The sequence below is a fragment of the Schistocerca gregaria genome, chromosome 6 (genome assembly GCF_023897955.1).
Source record: "Schistocerca gregaria isolate iqSchGreg1 chromosome 6, iqSchGreg1.2, whole genome shotgun sequence".
NCBI classification, from domain to species: Eukaryota; Metazoa; Arthropoda; class Insecta; order Orthoptera; family Acrididae; genus Schistocerca; species Schistocerca gregaria.
The window spans coordinates 182,523,195-182,538,550 of NC_064925.1; the positions used below are offsets into that span (position 1 = coordinate 182,523,195).

Below are 15,356 nucleotides of genomic sequence, written 5' to 3' on the forward strand. Positions count from 1 at the left end.
ACAACTACCGCCCAATCTCTCTTCTGACAGCTCTATCAAAAATTTTTGAGAAAGTAATGTATTCAAGAGTAGCCTCCCATATTTGTAAAAATAAAGTACTAACAAAATGTCAGTTTGGTTTTCAGAAAGGCTTTTCAACAGAAAATGCTATATATGCTTTCACTGATCAAATATTAAATGCTCTGAATAACCGGACGTCACCCATTGGTATTTTTTGTGATCTCTCAAAGGCCTTTGATTGTGTAAATCATGGAATTCTTTTAGATAAGCTAAATCATTATGGTTTGAGTGGGGCAGTGCACAAATGGTTTAATTCATACTTAACTGGAAGAATGCAGAAAGTTGAAATAAGTGGTTCGTGTAATGTTAAAACAGCTGATTCCTCAAACTGGGGTGCTATCAACCACGGGGTCCCACAGGGTTCGGTCTTAGGTCCTTTACTGTTCTTGATATACATTAATGACTTACCATTCCACATTGATGAAGATGCAAAGTTAGTTCTTTTTGCTGATGATACAAGTATAGTAATAACATCCAAAAACCAAGAACTAAGTGATGTAATTGTAAATGATGTTTTTCACAAAATTATTAAGTGGTTCTCAGCAAACGGACTCTCTTTAAATTTTGATAAAACACAGTATATACAGTTCCGTACAGTAAATGGCAAAACTCCAGTAATAAATATAGAATTTGAACAGAAGTCTGTAGCTAAGGTAGAATTTTCAAAATTTTTAGGTGTGTCCATTGATGAGAGGTTAAACTGGAAGCAACACATTGATGGTCTGCTGAAACGTCTGAGTTCAGCTACGTATGCTATTAGGGTTATTGCAAATTTTGGTGATAAGAATCTCAGTAAATTAGCTTACTATGCCTACTTTCATTCACTGCTTTCGTATGGCATCATATTCTGGGGTAATTCATCATTGAGTAGAAAAGTATTCATTTCACACAAAAACGTGTAATCAGAATAATTGCTGGAGCCCACCCACGGTCATCCTGCAGACATCAATTTAAGGATCTAGGGATCCTCACAGTAACCTCACAGTATATATATTCCCTTATGAAATTTGTTGATAATAATCCAACCCAATTCAAAAGTAATAGCAGTGTGCATACCTATAACACCAGGAGAAAGGATGATCTTCACTATGCAGGGTTAAATCTGACTTTGGCACAGAAAGGGGTAAATTATGCTGCCACAAAAGTCTTTGGGCACCTACCAAACAGCATCAAAAGCCTGACAGATAGCCAACTAACATTTAAAAATAAATTAAAAGAATTTCTAGATGACAACTCCTTCTACTCATTGGCTGAATTTTTAGATATAAAGTAAGTAAAAAAAAAAAAAAACTTAATCATTAGTGTCATGCAATATTTTGTGTAATGTAATTTCTTGTACAGACATCTTTTATTAACCTGACACGTTCCACATCATTACGAAGTGTCGTATTCATGATCTATGGAACAAGTATTAATCTAATCTAATCTGTGTGTGGCAGTAGGTGTGTGTTATGAAATGACATGATTGAGACAGTAGCAAGAGATGCTGTGACAGCTGAGTGTGATACTGAGGAAGAGAAGAGGCTTTTGCCTGTGCTAGGCTTAGCCTGGCTGTGATTTGTGTTGAAGGGGTGCTAGTGACATGTACTTGTGGTTTTGGTGTGCTTGCTGACTTGTTATTAGAGTGACATTTTAGATGTGCATTGGTGATGTAAGGGATAGGTTTATTGCCAGTTTTGTCATGTTCTGTTGTGAATGAAAGAAAGTGGAGGAGAACTGCGTAAATGGAGAGCATAGTTTGTGACAAGTGGGTGCAGATATGAAGCGAAACTTGTGTAGTTGGCTGATGGTATTAGCAGTTGATGTGAGGCATGAGAGAGTGAGATTGCGAAAAAAAATGTGGAACGCTTCACGATTTTGCGTGTCATCCTTGCGCAGGGGCCATGCCAATCTTCTCTGTATCGTTCCAATTTTAGTATATGTACCGCCGAAGCGAGTACATTCGAGGAGCCCTCTGAAATTGTATATATAGTTATGGCGTCGCGTCAAACATGGTTCGGCTTGGACGTAGGTTTACACAGCTCTGGCGAGGAACACAAGGCCTGCCGAGTGCTAATTTGTGAACTAATTACTGCGAGGTGTCGTTCTTAGTAAGTGGCAGCTCTGTCAACTGTAGATTTGGCAGTTTTGGGTGTAAAACTTAGATCGTAGAGTCGTTTGCTCTCGCACCATCCACCCAGAGCAGCAGCAGTTTCACACAGCTGCCGCTAGGCGGCAGCAAGACGTGTTGGCAGCTATTGTCGCCATGTTCTCACATCCCGAGTTTAGTGTCTTATAGGCATACGTATGAAACACACTTCTCTAATGTGTGGGATAAATGACTCTGACTGGAGCAGGTAGCAGGTCTTCAAGACTCTCAAAACAAGCGAATATTTTGGCCAAACTGTCTTCACTGCTAACACAAATTGCATTACTCTTGCAGTGGTACTTTCTTACGATACCTATCGATTTAATTACAGAGTGCTCTTATCAATGCAACTTTTAACTCACACATCAAGTACAACACAAGAAGACACAGCCTGTGACCATGTAAATTACTGAGGAACTCCACAGAGACCAAGCATGGTTCTATTCATCCAATGGCGCCAGAAGACAATAGTGACTGCAAGAAGAGACACAGTAGCCTCACGAACCATTAAAAACAGCATTCGTATTGCACATTTTGAAACACAGCAGTGTAGGTCATTACCAGGGCATGGATGGGTTAATGCGACTTGTGTGAGATAGTAGTAGGAATGATGGACATAGTTCCGTTTTCAGTACAATACCAGGTGATATATTTGTGTTGATCCAGGTGTACACAGGGCAGGTCTACTTGACAACAGTGAAACACTGTGATTGAGGTGTGTGAATGAGCCTAAAATATCGAGGGGACATGTGGTAAGAGAAACCAGGTTAGCATTGTGTTAGTAGCTGTAGTTATGTTCCTGTGAAATGTCAATCAGCTGTAATCCAGGTTGGTGAATGTTGTTATTGCAGGAAGAATTGCTAGTGCAGAACAAAGAGTGATAGATTTAGTATTTGAAAGCAGTTAATAACTGAGTTGCTACTGGTGTCAATGTGACACAAACTGGTTTGTGATGTAGTTGTCTATTCCTGAAATCTTGAAGCTTGCTAGTGTTTTGTGTCTTGACTGGCTCTGTATCTGCTTATGTGGTAGAGCTTCTGTGTATGTAACATGATGAATATTGCATGCAGAGTTTGTCCAATCTTTCTCCTAGACACAGGATGAGAGGTGCATCAGCTGCAATTGTGAACACCATCGACTTGTATCACATTGATGGGATTCAAAGTGCTGTCAAAATAGTAGAGTCTCACATCTAAATGCTATATGTTAATATTAGCATACTGGTCTGCTGTCTAAACACTTCAGTGTTGTGCTATTCATTGGCTGACACTTTTGGAATTTATTTAGGTAACTGTATGTAATGGCAGATTGCCAGACATGTGGGAAAATACTTTGTGGGTCACACCAGTGAAATTTGTACATGACATGCTGATGCACCACAGATTTGCAGTAATAGTTGGTTTTTAGGTGAAGGGCAGTGCCTTATTACACAGGCAGATATGCTTCAGTTAAGAACCTGATGAGGTGTCACCTGCAGTCTGTATTATGAGGCTGCAGCTGGATAGCAAGGCCACTAGGAAAGTTACTTGAAACATAATGTTAAATAAACTTCCTGTAAAGGGGTAGCTTGCACACTTAATCATGAAAGATACACCTTCCTTCACATGTTTGTTTATGCTGCTCAAACAATTATGGCATCAGCTGCAGCCATGAAGATGAATAAAGATAAATATTGTGGGTCTGTGTGCAGATAGTATGTGATAGTGGCTTACAGGCACCAGAAGCTTTGTAGGCGTTAGAGAAAAATAAATATTAGGTAATGCAAGCTAATTTTAGAGCGCTAGAGTGTATTTAAGCAGTAGTCTAAGTGAAAGTATGTGAGTGAGAAAGATTTGGAACATGCAGCTATCTTGTGTAAAGTTGGTGTAAGGTTTCCAAATGTTGTGTGTGGCAGTAGGTGTGTGTTATGAAATGACATGATTGAGACAGTAGCAAGAGATGCTGTGACAGCTGAGTGTGATACTGAGGAAGAGAAGAGGCTTTTGCCTGTGCTAGGCTTAGCCTGGCTGTGATTTGTGTTGAAGGGGTGCTAGTGACATGTACTTGTGGTTTTGGTGTGCTTGCTGACTTGTTATTAGAGTGACATTTTAGATGTGCATTGGTGATGTAAGGGATAGGTTTATTGCCAGTTTTGTCATGTTCTGTTGTGAATGAAAGAAAGTGGAGGAGAACTGCGTAAATGGAGAGCATAGTTTGTGACAAGTGGGTGCAGATATGAAGCGAAACTTGTGTAGTTGGCTGATGGTATTAGCAGCTGATGTGAGGCATGAGAGAGTGAGATTGCGAAAAAAAATGTGGAACGCTTCACGATTTTGCGTGTCATCCTTGCGCAGGGGCCATGCTAATCTTCTCTGTATCGTTCCAATTTTAGTATATGTACCGCCGAAGCGAGTACATTCGAGGAGCCCTCTGAAATTGTATATATAGTTATGGCGTCGCGTCAAACATGGTTCGGCTTGGACGTAGGTTTACACAGCTCTGGCGAGGAACACAAGGCCTGCCGAGTGCTAATTTGTGAACTAATAACTGCGAGGTGTCGTTCTTAGTAAGTGGCAGCTCTGTCAACTGTAGATTTGGCAGTTTTGGGTGTAAAACTTAGATCGTAGAGTCATTAGCTCTCGCACCATCCACCCAGAGCAGCAGCAGTTTCACACAGCTGCCGCTAGGCGGCAGCAAGACGTGTTGGCAGCTATTGTCGCCATGTTCTCACATCCCGAGTTCAGTGTCTTATAGGCATACGTATGAAACACACTTCTCTAATGTGTGGGATAAATGACTCTGACTGGAGCAGGTAGCAGGTCTTCAAGACTCTCAAAACAAGCGAATATTTTGGCCAAACTGTCTTCACTGCTAACACAAATTGCATTACTCTTGCAGTGGTACTTTCTTACGATACCTATCGATTTAATTACAGAGTGCTCATATGCAATGCAACTTTTAACTCACACATCAAGTACAACACAAGAAGACACAGCCTGTGACCATGTAAATTACTGAGGAACTCCACAGAGATCAAGCATGGTTCTATTCATCCAATGGCGCCAGAAGACAATAGTGACTGCAAGAAGAGACACAGTAGCCTCACAAACCATTAAAAACAGCATTCGTATTGCACACTTTGAAACACAGCAGTGTAGGTCATTACTAGGGCATGGATGGGTTAATGCGAATTGTGTGAGATAGTAGTAGGAATGATGGACATAGTTCCGTTTTCAGTACAATACCAGGTGATATATTTGTGTTGATCCAGGTGTACACAGGGCAGGTCTACTTGACAACAGTGAAACACTGTGATTGAGGTGTGTGAATGAGCCCAAAATATCGTGGGGACATGTGGTAAGAGAAACCAGGTTAGCATTGTGTTAGTAGCTGTAGTTATGTTCCTGTGAAATGTCAATCAGCTGTAATCCAGGTTGGTGAATGTTGTTATTGCAGGAAGAATTGCTAGTGCAGAACAAAGAGTGATAGATTTAGTATTTGAAAGCAGTTAATAACTGAGTTGCTACTGGTGTCAATGTGACACAAGCTGGTTTGTGATGTAGTTGTCTATTCCTGAAATCTTGAAGCTTGCTAGTGTTTTGTGTCTTGACTGGCTCTGTATCTGCTTATGTGGTAGAGCTTCTGTGTATGTAACATGATGAATATTGCATGCAGAGTTTGTGCAATCTTTCTCCTAGACACAGGATGAGAGGTGCATCAGCTGCAATTGTGAACACCATCGACTTGTATCACATTGATGGGATTCAAAGTGCTGTCAAAATAGTAGAGTCTCACATCTAAATGCTATATGTTAATATTAGCATACTGGTCTGCTGTCTAAACACTTCAGTGTTGTGGTATTCATTGGCTGACACCTTTGGAATTTTGTTAAGTAACTGTATGTAATGGCAGATTGCCAGACATGTGGGAAAATACTATGTGGGTCACACCAGTGAAATTTGTACATGACATGCTGATGCACCACAGATTTGCAGTAATAGTTGGTTTTTAGGTGAAGGGCAGTGGCTTATTACACAGGCAGATATGCTTCAGTTAAGAACCTGATGAGGTGTCACCTGCAGTCTGTATTATGAGGCTGCAGCTGGATAGCAAGGCCACTAGGAAAGTTACTTGAAACATAATGTTAAATAAACTTCCTGTAAAGGGGTAGCTTGCACACTTAATCATGAAAGATACACCTTCCTTCACATGTTTGTTTATGCTGCTCAAACAATTATGGCATCAGCTGCAGCCATGAAGATGAATAAAGATAAATATTGTGGGTCTGTGTGCAGACAGTATGTGATAGTGGCTTACAGGCACCAGAAGCTTTGTAGGCGTTAGAGAAAAATAAATATTAGGTAATGCAAGCTAATTTTAGAGCGCTAGAGTGTATTTAAGCAGTAGTCTAAGTGAAAGTATGTGAGTGAGAAAGATTTGGAACATGCAGCTATCTTGTGTAAAGTTGGTGTAAGGCTTCCAAATGTTGTGTGTGGCAGTAGGTGTGTGTTATGAAATGACATGATTGAGACAGTAGCAAGAGATGCTGTGACAGCTGAGTGTGATACTGAGGAAGAGAAGAGGCTTTTGCCTGTGCTAGGCTTAGCCTGGCTGTGATTTGTGTTGAAGGGGTGCTAGTGACATGTACTTGTGGTTTTGGTGTGCTTGCTGACTTGTTATTAGAGTGACATTTTAGATGTGCATTGGTGATGTAAGGGATAGGTTTATTGCCAGTTTTGTCATGTTCTGTTGTGAATGAAAGAAAGTGGAGGAGAACTGCGTAAATGGAGAGCATAGTTTGTGACAAGTGGGTGCAGATATGAAGTGAAACTTGTGTAGTTGGCTGATGGTATTAGTAGCTGATGTGAGGCATGAGAGAGTGAGATTGCGAAAAAAAATGTGGAACGCTTCACGATTTTGCGTGTCATCCTTGCGCAGGGGCCATGCTAATCTTCTCTGTATCGTTCCAATTTTAGTATATGTACCGCCGAAGCGAGTACATTCGAGGAGCCCTCTGAAATTGTATATATAGTTATGGCGTCGCGTCAAACATGGTTCGGCTTGGACGTAGGTTTACACAGCTCTGGCGAGGAACACAAGGCCTGCCGAGTGCTAATTTGTGAACTAATTACTGCGAGGTGTCGTTCTTAGTAAGTGGCAGCTCTGTCAACTGTAGATTTGGCAGTTTTGGGTGTAAAACTTAGATCGTAGAGTCGTTTGCTCTCGCACCATCCACTCAGAGCAGCAGCAGTTTCACACAGCTGCCGCTAGGCGGCAGCAAGACGTGTTGGCAGCTATTTTCGCCATGTTCTCACATCCCGAGTTTAGTGTCTTATAGGCATACGTATGAAACACACTTCTCTAATGTGTGGGATAAATGACTCTGACTGGAGCAGGTAGCAGGTCTTCAAGACTCTCAAAACAAGCGAATATTTTGGCCAAACTGTCTTCACTGCTAACACAAATTGCATTACTCTTGCAGTGGTACTTTCTTACGATACCTATCGATTTAATTACAGAGTGCTCATATGCAATGCAACTTTTAACTCACACATCAAGTACAACACAAGAAGACACAGCCTGTGACCATGTAAATTACTGAGGAACTCCACAGAGACCAAGCATGGTTCTATTCATCCAATGGCGCCAGAAGACAATAGTGACTGCAAGAAGAGACACAGTAGCCTCACAAACCATTAAAAACTGCATTCGTATTGCACACTTTGAAACACAGCAGTGTAGGTCATTACTAGGGCATGGATGGGTTAATGCGACTTGTGTGAGATAGTAGTAGGAATGATGGACATAGTTCCGTTTTCAGTACAATACCAGGTGATATATTTGTGTTGATCCAGGTGTACACAGGGCAGGTCTACTTGACAACAGTGAAACACTGTGATTGAGGTGTGTGAATGAGCTTAAAATATCGAGGGGACATGTGGTAAGAGAAACCAGGTTAGCATTGTGTTAGTAGCAGTAGTTATGTTCCTGTGAAATGTCAATCAGCTGTAATCCAGGTTGGTGAATGTTGTTATTGCAGGAAGAATTGCTAGTGCAGAACAAAGAGTGATAAATTTAGTATTTGAAAGCAGTTAATAACTGAGTAGCTACTGGTGTCATGTGACACAAACTGGTTTGTGATGTAGTTGTCTATTCCTGAAATCTTGAAGCTTGCTAGTGTTTTGTGTCTTGACTGGCTCTGTATCTGCTTATGTGGTAGAGCTTCTGTGTATGTAACATGATGAATATTGCATGCAGAGTTTGTCCAATCTTTCTCCTAGACACAGGATGAGAGGTGCATCAGCTGCAATTGTGAACACCATCGACTTGTATCACTTGATGGGATTCAAAGTGCTGTCAAAATAGTAGAGTCTCACATCTAAATGCTATATGTTAATATTAGCATACTGGTCTGCTGTCTAAACACTTCAGTGTTGTGGTATTCATTGGCTGACACTTTTGGAATTTATTTAGGTAACTGTATGTAATGGCAGATTGCCAGACATGTGGGAAAATACTTTGTGGGTCACACCAGTGAAATTTGTACATGACATGCTGATGCACCACAGATTTGCAGTAATAGTTGGTTTTTAGGTGAAGGGCAGTGGCTTATTACACAGGCAGATATGCTTCAGTTAAGAACCTGATGAGGTGTCACCTGCAGTCTGTATTATGAGGCTGCAGCTGGATAGCAAGGCCACTAGGAAAGTTACTTGAAACATAATGTTAAATAAACTTCCTGTAAAGGGGTAGCTTGCACACTTAATGATGAAAGATACACCTTCCTTCACATGTTTGTTTATGCTGCTCAAACAATTATGGCATCAGCTGCAGCCATGAAGATGAATAAAGATAAATATTGTGGGTCTGTGTGCAGACAGTATGTGATAGTGGCTTACAGGCACCAGAAGCTTTGTAGGCGTTAGAGAAAAATAAATATTAGGTAATGCAAGCTAATTTTAGAGCGCTAGAGTGTATTTAAGCAGTAGTCTAAGTGAAAGTATGTGAGTGAGAAAGATTTGGAACATGCAGCTATCTTGTGTAAAGTTGGTGTAAGGTTTCCAAATGTTGTGTGTGGCAGTAGGTGTGTGTTATGAAATGACATGATTGAGACAGTAGCAAGAGATGCTGTGACAGCTGAGTGTGATACTGAGGAAGAGAAGAGGCTTTTGCCTGTGCTAGGCTTAGCCTGGCTGTGATTTGTGTTGAAGGGGTGCTAGTGACATGTACTTGTGGTTTTGGTGTGCTTGCTGACTTGTTATTAGAGTGACATTTTAGATGTGCATTGGTGATGTAAGGGATAGGTTTATTGCCAGTTTTGTCATGTTCTGTTGTGAATGAAAGAAAGTGGAGGAGAACTGCGTAAATGGAGAGCATAGTTTGTGTCAAGTGGGTGCAGATATGAAGCGAAACTTGTGTAGTTGGCTGATGGTATTAGCAGCTGATGTGAGGCATGAGAGAGTGAGATTGCGAAAAAAAAATGTGGAACGCTTCACGATTTTGCGTGTCATCCTTGCGCAGGGGCCATGCTAATCTTCTCTGTATCGTTCCAATTTTAGTATATGTACCGCCGAAGCGAGTACATTCGAGGAGCCCTCTGAAATTGTATATATAGTTATTGCGTCGCGTCAAACATGGTTCGGCTTGGACGTAGGTTTACACAGCTCTGGCGAGGAACACAAGGCCTGCCGAGTGCTAATTTGTGAACTAATTACTGCGAGGTGTCGTTCTTAGTAAGTGGCAGCTCTGTCAACTGTAGATTTGGCAGTTTTGGGTGTAAAACTTAGATCGTAGAGTCGTTTGCTCTCGCACCATCCACCCAGAGCAGCAGCAGTTTCACACAGCTGCCGCTAGGCGGCAGCAAGACGTGTTGGCAGCTATTGTCGCCATGTTCTCACATCCCGAGTTTAGTGTCTTATTGGAATACGTATGAAACACACTTCTCTAATGTGTGGGATAAATGACTCTGACTGGAGCAGGTAGCAGGTCTTCAAGACTCTCAAAACAAGCGAATATTTTGGCCAAACTGTCTTCACTGCTAACACAAATTGCATTACTCTTGCAGTGGTACTTTCTTACGATACCTATCGATTTAATTACAGAGTGCTCATATGCAATGCAACTTTTAACTCACACATCAAGTACAACACAAGAAGACACAGCCTGTGACCATGTAAATTACTGAGGAACTCCACAGAGACCAAGCATGGTTCTATTCATCCAATGGCGCCAGAAGACAATAGTGACTGCAAGAAGAGACACAGTAGCCTCACAAACCATTAAAAACTGCATTCGTATTGCACACTTTGAAACACAGCAGTGTAGGTCATTACTAGGGCATGGATGGGTTAATGCGACTTGTGTGAGATAGTAGTAGGAATGATGGACATAGTTCCGTTTTCAGTACAATACCAGGTGATATATTTGTGTTGATCCAGGTGTACACAGGGCAGGTCTACTTGACAACAGTGAAACACTGTGATTGAGGTGTGTGAATGAGCCTAAAATATCGAGGGGACATGTGGTAAGAGAAACCAGGTTAGCATTGTGTTAGTAGCTGTAGTTATGTTCCTGTGAAATGTCAATCAGCTGTAATCCAGGTTGGTGAATGTTGTTATTGCAGGAAGAATTGCTAGTGCAGAACAAAGAGTGATAGATTTAGTATTTGAAAGCAGTTAATAACTGAGTTGCTACTGGTGTCAATGTGACACAAACTGGTTTGTGATGTAGTTGTCTATTCCTGAAATCTTGAAGCTTGCTAGTGTTTTGTGTCTTGACTGGCTCTGTATCTGCTTATGTGGTAGAGCTTCTGTGTATGTAACATGATGAATATTGCATGCAGAGTTTGTCCAATCTTTCTCCTAGACACAGGATGAGAGGTGCATCAGCTGCAATTGTGAACACCATCGACTTGTATCACATTGATGGGATTCAAAGTGCTGTCACAATAGTAGAGTCTCACATCTAAATGCTATATGTTAATATTAGCATACTGGTCTGCTGTCTAAACACTTCAGTGTTGTGGTATTCATTGGCTGACACTTTTGGAATTTATTTAGGTAACTGTATGTAATGGCAGATTGCCAGACATGTGGGAAAATACTTTGTGGGTCACACCAGTGAAATTTGTACATGACATGCTGATGCACCACAGATTTGCAGTAATAGTTGGTTTTTAGGTGAAGGGCAGTGGCTTATTACACAGGCAGATATGCTTCAGTTAAGAACCTGATGAGGTGTCACCTGCAGTCTGTATTATGAGGCTGCAGCTGGATAGCAAGGCCACTAGGAAAGTTACTTGAAACATAATGTTAAATAAACTTCCTGTAAAGGGGTAGCTTGCACACTTAATGATGAAAGATACACCTTCCTTCACATGTTTGTTTATGCTGCTCAAACAATTATGGCATCAGCTGCAGCCATGAAGATGAATAAAGATAAATATTGTGGGTCTGTGTGCAGACATGTGATAGTGGCTTACAGGCACCAGAAGCTTTGTAGGCGTTAGAGAAAAATAAATATTAGGTAATGCAAGCTAATTTTAGAGCGCTAGAGTGTATTTAAGCAGTAGTGTAAGTGAAAGTATGTGAGTGAGAAAGATTTGGAACATGAAGCTATCTTGTGTAAAGTTGGTGTAAGGTTTCCAAATGTTGTGTGTGGCAGTAGGTGTGTGTTATGAAATGACATGATTGAGACAGTAGCAAGAGATGCTGTGACAGCTGAGTGTGATACTGAGGAAGAGAAGAGGCTTTTGCCTGTGCTAGGCTTAGCCTGGCTGTGATTTGTGTTGAAGGGGTGCTAGTGACATGTACTTGTGGTTTTGGTGTGCTTGCTGACTTGTTATTAGAGTGACATTTTAGATGTGCATTGGTGATGTAAGGGATAGGTTTATTGCCAGTTTTGTCATGTTCTGTTGTGAATGAAAGAAAGTGGAGGAGAACTGCGTAAATGGAGAGCATAGTTTGTGACAAGTGGGTGCAGATATGAAGCGAAACTTGTGTAGTTGGCTGATGGTATTAGCAGCTGATGTGAGGCATGAGAGAGTGAGATTGCGAAAAAAAAATGTGGAACGCTTCACGATTTTGCGTGTCATCCTTGCGCAGGGGCCATGCTAATCTTCTCTGTATCGTTCCAATTTTAGTATATGTACCGCCGAAGCGAGTACATTCGAGGAGCCCTCTGAAATTGTATATATAGTTATGGCGTCGCGTCAAACATGGTTCGGCTTGGACGTAGGTTTACACAGCTCTGGCGAGGAACACAAGGCCTGCCGAGTGCTAATTTGTGAACTAATTACTGCGAGGTGTCGTTCTTAGTAAGTGGCAGCTCTGTCAACTGTAGATTTGGCAGTTTTGGGTGTAAAACTTAGATCGTAGAGTCGTTTGCTCTCGCACCATCCACCCAGAGCAGCAGCAGTTTCACACAGCTGCCGCTAGGCGGCAGCAAGACGTGTTGGCAGCTATTGTCGCCATGTTCTCACATCCCGAGTTTAGTGTCTTATAGGCATACGTATGAAACACACTTCTCTAATGTGTGGGATAAATGACTCTGACTGGAGCAGGTAGCAGGTCTTCAAGACTCTCAAAACAAGCGAATATTTTGGCCAAACTGTCTTCACTGCTAACACAAATTGCATTACTCTTGCAGTGGTACTTTCTTACGATACCTATCGATTTAATTACAGAGTGCTCATATGCAATGCAACTTTTAACTCACACATCAAGTACAACACAAGAAGACACAGCCTGTGACCATGTAAATTACTGAGGAACTCCACAGAGACCAAGCATGGTTCTATTCATCCAATGGCGCCAGAAGACAATAGTGACTGCAAGAAGAGACACAGTAGCCTCACAAACCATTAAAAACAGCATTCGTATTGCACACTTTGAAACACAGCAGTGTAGGTCATTACTAGGGCATGGATGGGTTAATGCGACTTGTGTGAGATAGTAGTAGGAATGATGGACATAGTTCCGTTTTCAGTACAATACCAGGTGATATATTTGTGTTGATCCAGGTGTACACAGGGCAGGTCTACTTGACAACAGTGAAACACTGTGATTGAGGTGTGTGAATGAGCCTAAAATATCGAGGGGACATGTGGTAAGAGAAACCAGGTTAGCATTGTGTTAGTAGCTGTAGTTATGTTCCTGTGAAATGTCAATCAGCTGTAATCCAGGTTGGTGAATGTTGTTATTGCAGGAAGAATTGCTAGTGCAGAACAAAGAGTGATAGATTTAGTATTTGAAAGCAGTTAATAACTGAGTTGCTACTGGTGTCAATGTGACACAAACTGGTTTGTGATGTAGTTGTCTATTCCTGAAATCTTGAAGCTTGCTAGTGTTTTGTGTCTTGACTGGCTCTGTATCTGCTTATGTGGTAGAGCTTCTGTGTATGTAACATGATGAATATTGCATGCAGAGTTTGTGCAATCTTTCTCCTAGACACAGGATGAGAGGTGCATCAGCTGCAATTGTGAACACCATCGACTTGTATCACATTGATGGGATTCAAAGTGCTGTCAAAATAGTAGAGTCTCACATCTAAATGCTATATGTTAATATTAGCATACTGGTCTGCTGTCTAAACACTTCAGTGTTGTGGTATTCATTGGCTGACACTTTTGGAATTTATTTAGGTAACTGTATGTAATGGCAGATTGCCAGACATGTGGGAAAATACTTTGTGGGTCACACCAGTGAAATTTGTACATGACATGCTGATGCACCACAGATTTGCAGTAATAGTTGGTTTTTAGGTGAAGGGCAGTGGCTTATTACACAGGCAGATATGCTTCAGTTAAGAACCTGATGAGGTGTCACCTGCAGTCTGTATTATGAGGCTGCAGCTGGATAGCAAGGCCACTAGGAAAGTTACTTGAAACAAAATGTTAAATAAACTTCCTGTAAAGGGGTAGCTTGCACACTTAATGATGAAAGATACACCTTCCTTCACATGTTTGTTTATGCTGCTCAAACAATTATGGCATCAGCTGCAGCCATGAAGATGAATAAAGATAAATATTGTGGGTCTGTGTGCAGACAGTATGTGATAGTGGCTTACAGGCACCAGAAGCTTTGTAGGCGTTAGAGAAAAATAAATATTAGGTAATGCAAGCTAATTTTAGAGCGCTAGAGTGTATTTAAGCAGTAGTGTAAGTGAAAGTATGTGAGTGAGAAAGATTTGGAACATGAAGCTATCTTGTGTAAAGTTGGTGTAAGGTTTCCAAATGTTGTGTGTGGCAGTAGGTGTGTGTTATGAAATGACATGATTGAGACAGTAGCAAGAGATGCTGTGACAGCTGAGTGTGATACTGAGGAAGAGAAGAGGCTTTTGCCTGTGCTAGGCTTAGCCTGGCTGTGATTTGTGTTGAAGGGGTGCTAGTGACATGTACTTGTGGTTTTGGTGTGCTTGCTGACTTGTTATTAGAGTGACATTTTAGATGTGCATTGGTGATGTAAGGGATAGGTTTATTGCCAGTTTTGTCATGTTCTGTTGTGAATGAAAGAAAGTGGAGGAGAACTGCGTAAATGGAGAGCATAGTTTGTGACAAGTGGGTGCAGATATGAAGCGAAACTTGTGTAGTTGGCTGATGGTATTAGCAGCTGATGTGAGGCATGAGAGAGTGAGATTGCGAAAAAAAAATGTGGAACGCTTCACGATTTTGCGTGTCATCCTTGCGCAGGGGCCATGCTAATCTTCTCTGTATCGTTCCAATTTTAGTATATGTACCGCCGAAGCGAGTACATTCGAGGAGCCCTCTGAAATTGTATATATAGTTATGGCGTCGCGTCAAACATGGTTCGGCTTGGACGTAGGTTTACACAGCTCTGGCGAGGAACACAAGGCCTGCCGAGTGCTAATTTGTGAACTAATTACTGCGAGGTGTCGTTCTTAGTAAGTGGCAGCTCTGTCAACTGTAGATTTGGCAGTTTTGGGTGTAAAACTTAGATCGTAGAGTCGTTTGCTCTCGCACCATCCACCCAGAGCAGCAGCAGTTTCACACAGCTGCCGCTAGGCGGCAGCAAGACGTGTTGGCAGCTATTGTCGCCATGTTCTCACATCCCGAGTTTAGTGTCTTATAGGCATACGTATGAAACACACTTCTCTAATGTGTGGGATAAATGACTCTGACTGGAGCAGGTAGCAGGTCTTCAAGACTCTCAAAACAAGCGAATATTTTGGC

General features: G+C 41.5%; 6 non-coding genes across 6 annotated transcripts; all 6 read right to left on the reverse strand.

The window, feature by feature from the left end:
• Window positions 1–1,893: 1,893 nt before the first annotated feature.
• On the reverse strand, window positions 1,894–2,000 carry LOC126279693 (U6 spliceosomal RNA). Its single transcript, XR_007551157.1, has one exon. It is a non-coding gene; the product is annotated as a U6 spliceosomal RNA (small nuclear RNA).
• A 2,476-nt stretch (window positions 2,001–4,476) lies between these two features.
• LOC126279334 (U6 spliceosomal RNA) lies at window positions 4,477–4,583 on the reverse strand. The gene has a single exon (XR_007550818.1). It is a non-coding gene; the product is annotated as a U6 spliceosomal RNA (small nuclear RNA).
• Window positions 4,584–7,060: 2,477 nt separating this feature from the next.
• On the reverse strand, window positions 7,061–7,167 carry LOC126279335 (U6 spliceosomal RNA). Its single transcript, XR_007550819.1, has one exon. It is a non-coding gene; the product is annotated as a U6 spliceosomal RNA (small nuclear RNA).
• A 2,476-nt stretch (window positions 7,168–9,643) lies between these two features.
• On the reverse strand, window positions 9,644–9,750 carry LOC126279336 (U6 spliceosomal RNA). The gene has a single exon (XR_007550820.1). It is a non-coding gene; the product is annotated as a U6 spliceosomal RNA (small nuclear RNA).
• Window positions 9,751–12,225: 2,475 nt separating this feature from the next.
• Window positions 12,226–12,332, reverse strand: LOC126279337 (U6 spliceosomal RNA). Its single transcript, XR_007550821.1, has one exon. It is a non-coding gene; the product is annotated as a U6 spliceosomal RNA (small nuclear RNA).
• A 2,478-nt stretch (window positions 12,333–14,810) lies between these two features.
• Window positions 14,811–14,917, reverse strand: LOC126279338 (U6 spliceosomal RNA). Its single transcript, XR_007550822.1, has one exon. It is a non-coding gene; the product is annotated as a U6 spliceosomal RNA (small nuclear RNA).
• Window positions 14,918–15,356: the final 439 nt, after the last annotated feature.